The sequence below is a fragment of the Aedes albopictus genome, chromosome 3 (assembly GCF_035046485.1).
Source record: "Aedes albopictus strain Foshan chromosome 3, AalbF5, whole genome shotgun sequence".
Lineage (NCBI taxonomy): Eukaryota > Metazoa > Arthropoda > Insecta > Diptera > Culicidae > Aedes > Aedes albopictus.
The window spans coordinates 382,567,655-382,573,654 of NC_085138.1; positions in this window are offsets into that span (position 1 = coordinate 382,567,655).

Below are 6,000 nucleotides of genomic sequence, written 5' to 3' on the forward strand. Positions count from 1 at the left end.
CATAAATCATCGAATCCTACTGAAAAAACTAGAAGCTTATGGTATTCGTGGTGTGGCCAATCAATTTTTGGAGAGCTATTTAAAGGATCGTCGGCAACAGGTCGTGATAGATGGAATCAAAAGTACACCGTCCACTATTAATTGGGGCGTCCCACAAGGTAGTAATATTGGACTCCTGTTGTTACGACCCCTTGGTCGGCGCTACTCACCAAGACGACCTGCGTTGATCAACTGTGGTTTTGACGACTATTGTTGCAGCAGCCGATGACAAACGAGATGACGAGATGAGAAGTAATATGCGAGAGAGTGGAAAACGTGTTGATATGCAGTATGCAACGAACGCAACTTCTACGTTACTATTAATATCATTATTATCCAGTAGTTATTTATTTGTTCTTAATTTGAATATGTTCTATAGCATAGTGAATTAGATAAATATGCTATAAATTTGATAACCTAAGTGAATTGGATAACCTACGTGAATTCGATAGCATATAAGAATTAGAATACAACCTCGAGAATCCTGTAAGCAGATCAATTGGAATACCCACGATCTAGCCTTGTTACATTATACAAACGCAATTGGTGACGATAAGCGAAGGCAAAACGACTAAACGTAAGTGGGCAACATAACTGATAAACACGCATAATGACATTGTATCTGTTATAGGTATTTTTTAACTGTTCCTATTAAAGCTGTTAAAAAATTGGAAATTGCTATTATCGTCTACCTGTTGGCGTCAATAAACGACACCTGTTGTTTCTAATATACGTCAATGACATAGCGAAACTGAACTTGAAAGGACAACTGAGGCTTTTTGCAGATGATACGGCGATCTCATACGAAGCCAAGACTGTCTTAGAACTATATCGTGATATGTCTCATGATCTAAAATTGATTATGCAGTATCTCGAAAACAATCTCTTGGCACTGAATTTACAGAAAACCAAAATGATGCTGTTTGGAAAAAGAGAGACATTAGACGCCACAATGGGGTTGGTTATAAATGGAGCTACTATCGAAGAAGTAGACAGATTTAAGTACCTAGGAGTTTGGATTGACAACAGATTAAAATGGGATGTTCATATCCGAGAAACAGTCGCAAGCTGCTCATCTTTATGCGGAATCCTGCGGAGACTAGCATCCTACGTTCCTCGACACGTTCTCCTGAAAATGTACTATGCTTTCATTAATAGTCGATACCAATACGGTATAGCTGCATGGGGTACATCTTGCCACACGTACCTGAAAGAAATGCAAGTGCAACAAAATCGGTGTGTGAAAGCTGTCTATAATCTCCCTTTCCTGCAACCTTACGCTATACAATACAGAGAATAACATTCTGCCAGTGTTGGGACTCTTCACGTTCCAGATAGGAATGACCATGTTCAAAGTCGTTAACAATTTCAACCTACACCACAACTGGATATTCAGCGGCGCACGACATCAACATCAAACAAGATATGCTCATATGCTACAACAAAGTGGTTTTAGAAGTGAAGTAGGAAGACGAAGATTTATCAATATGGGACCTAACATATTCAATCAGCTTCCAGAATATATAAAAAACTCAAACTCAATCCTAGAATTCAAGAGATGTTTGAAAAGTTATATTATCGGTCCCGATGATGTCCTCGTTGCCACACTGCTATGTATAAATAGCATAGAAAATAGCCCGTTTTGTTTTACTCCAGACAGAGCTTTATAATTGTGCCACAATAAGATACCTTACCCAACTTCATCTTGCTGCAGAAGCTTCGTCAAACTCAATAATGTTTACATTGAACAAGCTGGGTAGTTGCGCCAACAGGTTCTGCATCGCAGCTTCTAGCTGAAAGAATGTTCTTTAAATATCCACGAAGCGCTGCTGTTATGTGCACTTGGCAACATTACAAAAGGTACTGGTGCATAAAAGCAGCTGTTTTATCTTACCTACTATTTGATTTGCACGTCTTCCAGCAAATCTTCTGGAGTTGGAATAAAGTTGAATAAACGCAGTCCAAATATTTTCACAGCGCAGGGGTGGATCTAAAGTGTTGTGTAGTAGCTATAATTATATCGCGCTTAAAGCTTGTTTTGAAATAATGTTTACATCCGACAAGCTGTGTTGGTATACCAACAGTTTCTTTATTACAGCCTCTAGCTGTAATGATATCGCATTGAGGCCTTTAAAGCGTAGCCTTGTGGATTTGTCAGTACCGTAAAATGGGGTAAATTTGATAGTTTTTCAGCGAATTTTCTTAAATTTTTTCCATGTAACAGTATTTTCTCTAGTTTTATATTTTTAAAACAAGTACTGGGGTATCAGTTATCAATTGCAATTGGAAGATCCGAAAATTTTAAATATATTAGGCGACTTTTAAAATTTTTCATATGAGTGAGAATCGCATTTTCATTTTGGGGTAACTTTGATAGTGCCCTGAAATGTGTTTTTCTTAAATCTTAAAAAATAATCACAGATTGAAATCTCAGTAGTAAGAACATGATAAAAGAAGCCTAGTGGAATATATTAGATTGAATTTTTAGCGATTTTAGTGTTTAGAGATCAAAAATCATTTTCTTTGTAAAATATATTCTCAACGGTAAATCAACATATGATTACTTGTTATTCATGGTGAATTCTCTTTTTTCGGGTTGTTTATGAATGTTTTATAAACAAATTTTGAACAAAACAGATTTAACTGCATGAAATTACAAGGGCATCGCATACTTTTAGGCGTTTATTGGTGTATGAATATTTATGTCCCAATTTACAAAATTGATTCCAGTGTAGATTCTAAATCTGGCCTTGAATCTCTTAACGAAGTGAGTTTTTACACTCCGTTAAGAGATTTAAGGCCAGATTTAGAATCTACTATGATGGATTTACCGAGAATAAGAGGCCTTTCATTGGAAAAATAGTCGCAACAAAGTTGTACAGCAGATTGTTTGAAAGGGTTGACAAATGACAAAAATATCAACAATTTTTTTTGTCCAAAAAGTTTAATATAACCTCGGTTTTAATGAAAACACGTCTAAAATTGATTTTCATATGTATAGTTTTGATCTACGTATGCCTGTTGTTTAACTGCTTGAAGGAATCATAGTTATAAGATAAACAATACCATGCCTGTCGCACTATCAAAGTTACCCGCATTATCAAGGGTACCCCATTTTACGGTACTACGAATTATACTGTATAGTAGCAGCTGTTTTTTTAGTGGGTTTAGTGGGTAGTTCAAGTTTTCACATCTTCCGGAAAATCTTCCGGAGTTGGAACAGCTTCAGTGACAAGTGATTGATTTCAGAAAACCGAGTTTGGTAGTTGTATGGTGCTTGTTTTGCAATCGTGTATTAGCTTATGGTTTATATTTGACTAACTTCTCTTTTATTCAGCGTTGGCTGCTTCAATACGATTGTTACCAGGGCCGGATTTACAAATGTGGGGGCCCGGGGCCACAGTGTTGTGGGGGCCCCATTTCCAGGGGTATATTTTTGCTTATATAGGATAAAAAAATTGCAAAAATACTATTAATTCTTATAAGGCTGACACAAATTTCGATTTTCTCTTATGTCACCACCCCCTCGGAAAATTTTGGTCGGAATCCAACATTTTGAAGGGGGACACAAATAAATTATTCGAAAAATTTAAACTTTTTATAGTGGAATTGGAGTCGTCGAAAAAATTTCTTAACAAATCCGATGAGTTTGATGATTTTGCCTAATTGTTTGGGTAATTTTGAATCAAATAGGTTTATTATTTATCGTCCCCCCCCCCCCTTTGACGAATCAACGAGTAAAGTGACAAAAGAAGAAAATGTGATTTGTTCCAGCCTAAGTACTAATGTCGTTGTGGAAGAAGTTTAAGAAATTATATAAAGAAAAATATTTTTTTTAAGATTTTGGTCGTTGCTTTAGAGTTAGTCGTAATTCGTATCAGAGTCTTTAGAGAAATGTATAGAAAAATGTATAGCAAACATCTTTGGAAAATTTCTAGTAAATTTTGTGACGCATCTGCTGGGGTAGTTTTTGTGAGTTCATGGTCGACTACCATTTTTTTTTTGTGGAGCTTAAAAAGTTCCAACGCGGCTGCCAGAGGATTCTATGGCGACTTCCCGAAAAAAATCCGACAAAATTCTGAAATCAACTTCTGGGGAAACTTCATAATGCAATAGAAATTCTGTCTTTTTAGGGGAATTCGAATAGAGACTGTTATTTTTTTTTTTTTGCGAAAATCCAGCCGAAGTTTCTTATGTAATTCCTAACTTCATTTCTTAGAGAATGTCCTGTGAAAACCTAGAAAACCTTCGAAAACTGATTTTTACAAAAAATGTTTGTAAAATGTTTAAAGTGTTTTCAGATTGTATAGGGATTTCTCCACAAATTTATTTTGCAATGTCCTTAAGAAATCTAAGGATTTTGTCGGGAGTTCGTCATAAATTACATCCTAATGGCTAGTTTCCACTTGATAAGTACTGTGTAAACGGATAGGACAAGTAATGCTCACGTAAAACTTTTGCAATCAAAATTACTTAAGCATTCGCAGTTGATAAGTAATTCGCAGCCAGAAAGCTATTTGCCAACAGATGGCACTGTCGTGCGATGCTGTCAGTCATGTTGTTGATTTTCCGTACGGAATAATATGTCGATGTATTATTCCGTGAGTAAAAGGGACATTTCTCTTTCTTTGTGTTTCTTCTTTCGCGCCTGCGCGTTCACAGTGTGCATTAGTATTTAGCCGTGTCGCTCTATAATGTGTACTCCGTCGTCCCTCAGCATGGCTGCATCAGAACACAAGATTGAATTTCTTGAGGTTGAATAATTTGCCGTTACGTAGTTTAAAAAATTATAAAGACACACCAAAACTGAATTCTCGCGTTCAGTATCATACAGGCGTATCTGCAATGATCGATTTCTCTTCATCGATTTTCCCTTTGTATTATTCCGGGTAATACGATTAGAATTGTGATAATCTCTCGGTGTGTTTCGGTAAAGGACGACTAAGAGTAGCATCTAAAACATTAAGAACAAACTAAAATGATTTGCTGGCTAAGTTATTAATCAAAGAGAATATCGATGAAGAGAAATCGATCATTGTAGATACGCCTGTATGATACTAAACGCGAGAATTGTTTATAAATAGTTCGACAGTTGAAAAAAGGAAATAGCATTTGAGTTTAGCTGATGAGGAAACAATGATTCTAAAAACTGTTGCATCATAATCATTTTATTTCGTTTGTTGAATGTTCTATGGTGCACTAGAACCAGGGAAATAAAGACTGTATTCGATGAAATTTGGACACAGAAAATAATGTATAGCTTTTCATTGCGTTCACAAAATCAAATATTTTTTTGAACAGGAATAATATATAATGTGTAGCTAATACCATAACAATCGCAACAAATTCAGTTTGGTATTGGCGCAGATATTATTAATATCATAAAATAAGATTTTAGCAATTTTTTTCAGGCTATAATTTTGATGTAACTCGTCAAGACGTCTGAAAATTTGACTCGAAGTTCTTAACAGAGTATCAATAAACTGGTAAAAAAATCTCAAAATCGGTTCAATACGTTTTCCTAGTATTCAAAACTCAAATCGCTTCAAGGCTAAAATATGCCTACTGGTACTTTTTAATCATTTTATTCCGTGTGTACTATTTTGTTTGTACAACTGTCATGACTGTTCCGATTTTTATTAACATTTGAAACTGTAAATCCATTATAAAAACTGTTCTTAGCCAAATTGCTTGAAAACTTTTCAAGTTATAACTGTTTGAATGTCACGATACACAAAAAAAACATTTTTGCTTATTGTGACTTTGTGCCACATATATGTATATACGGCTATAACTTTATTACGGCTAGATCAAATTGAATGAAATTTTTACACAATATTTCTACATCTGTACTTTACAAACAGAACAGATTGAAATCGGTTCAGTATTTTTGGATCCAGAGCTATAACAGTGAAGAAGTGATATTTTTTAAAACATTCGTTTGCTCAAACTTCTCAAATG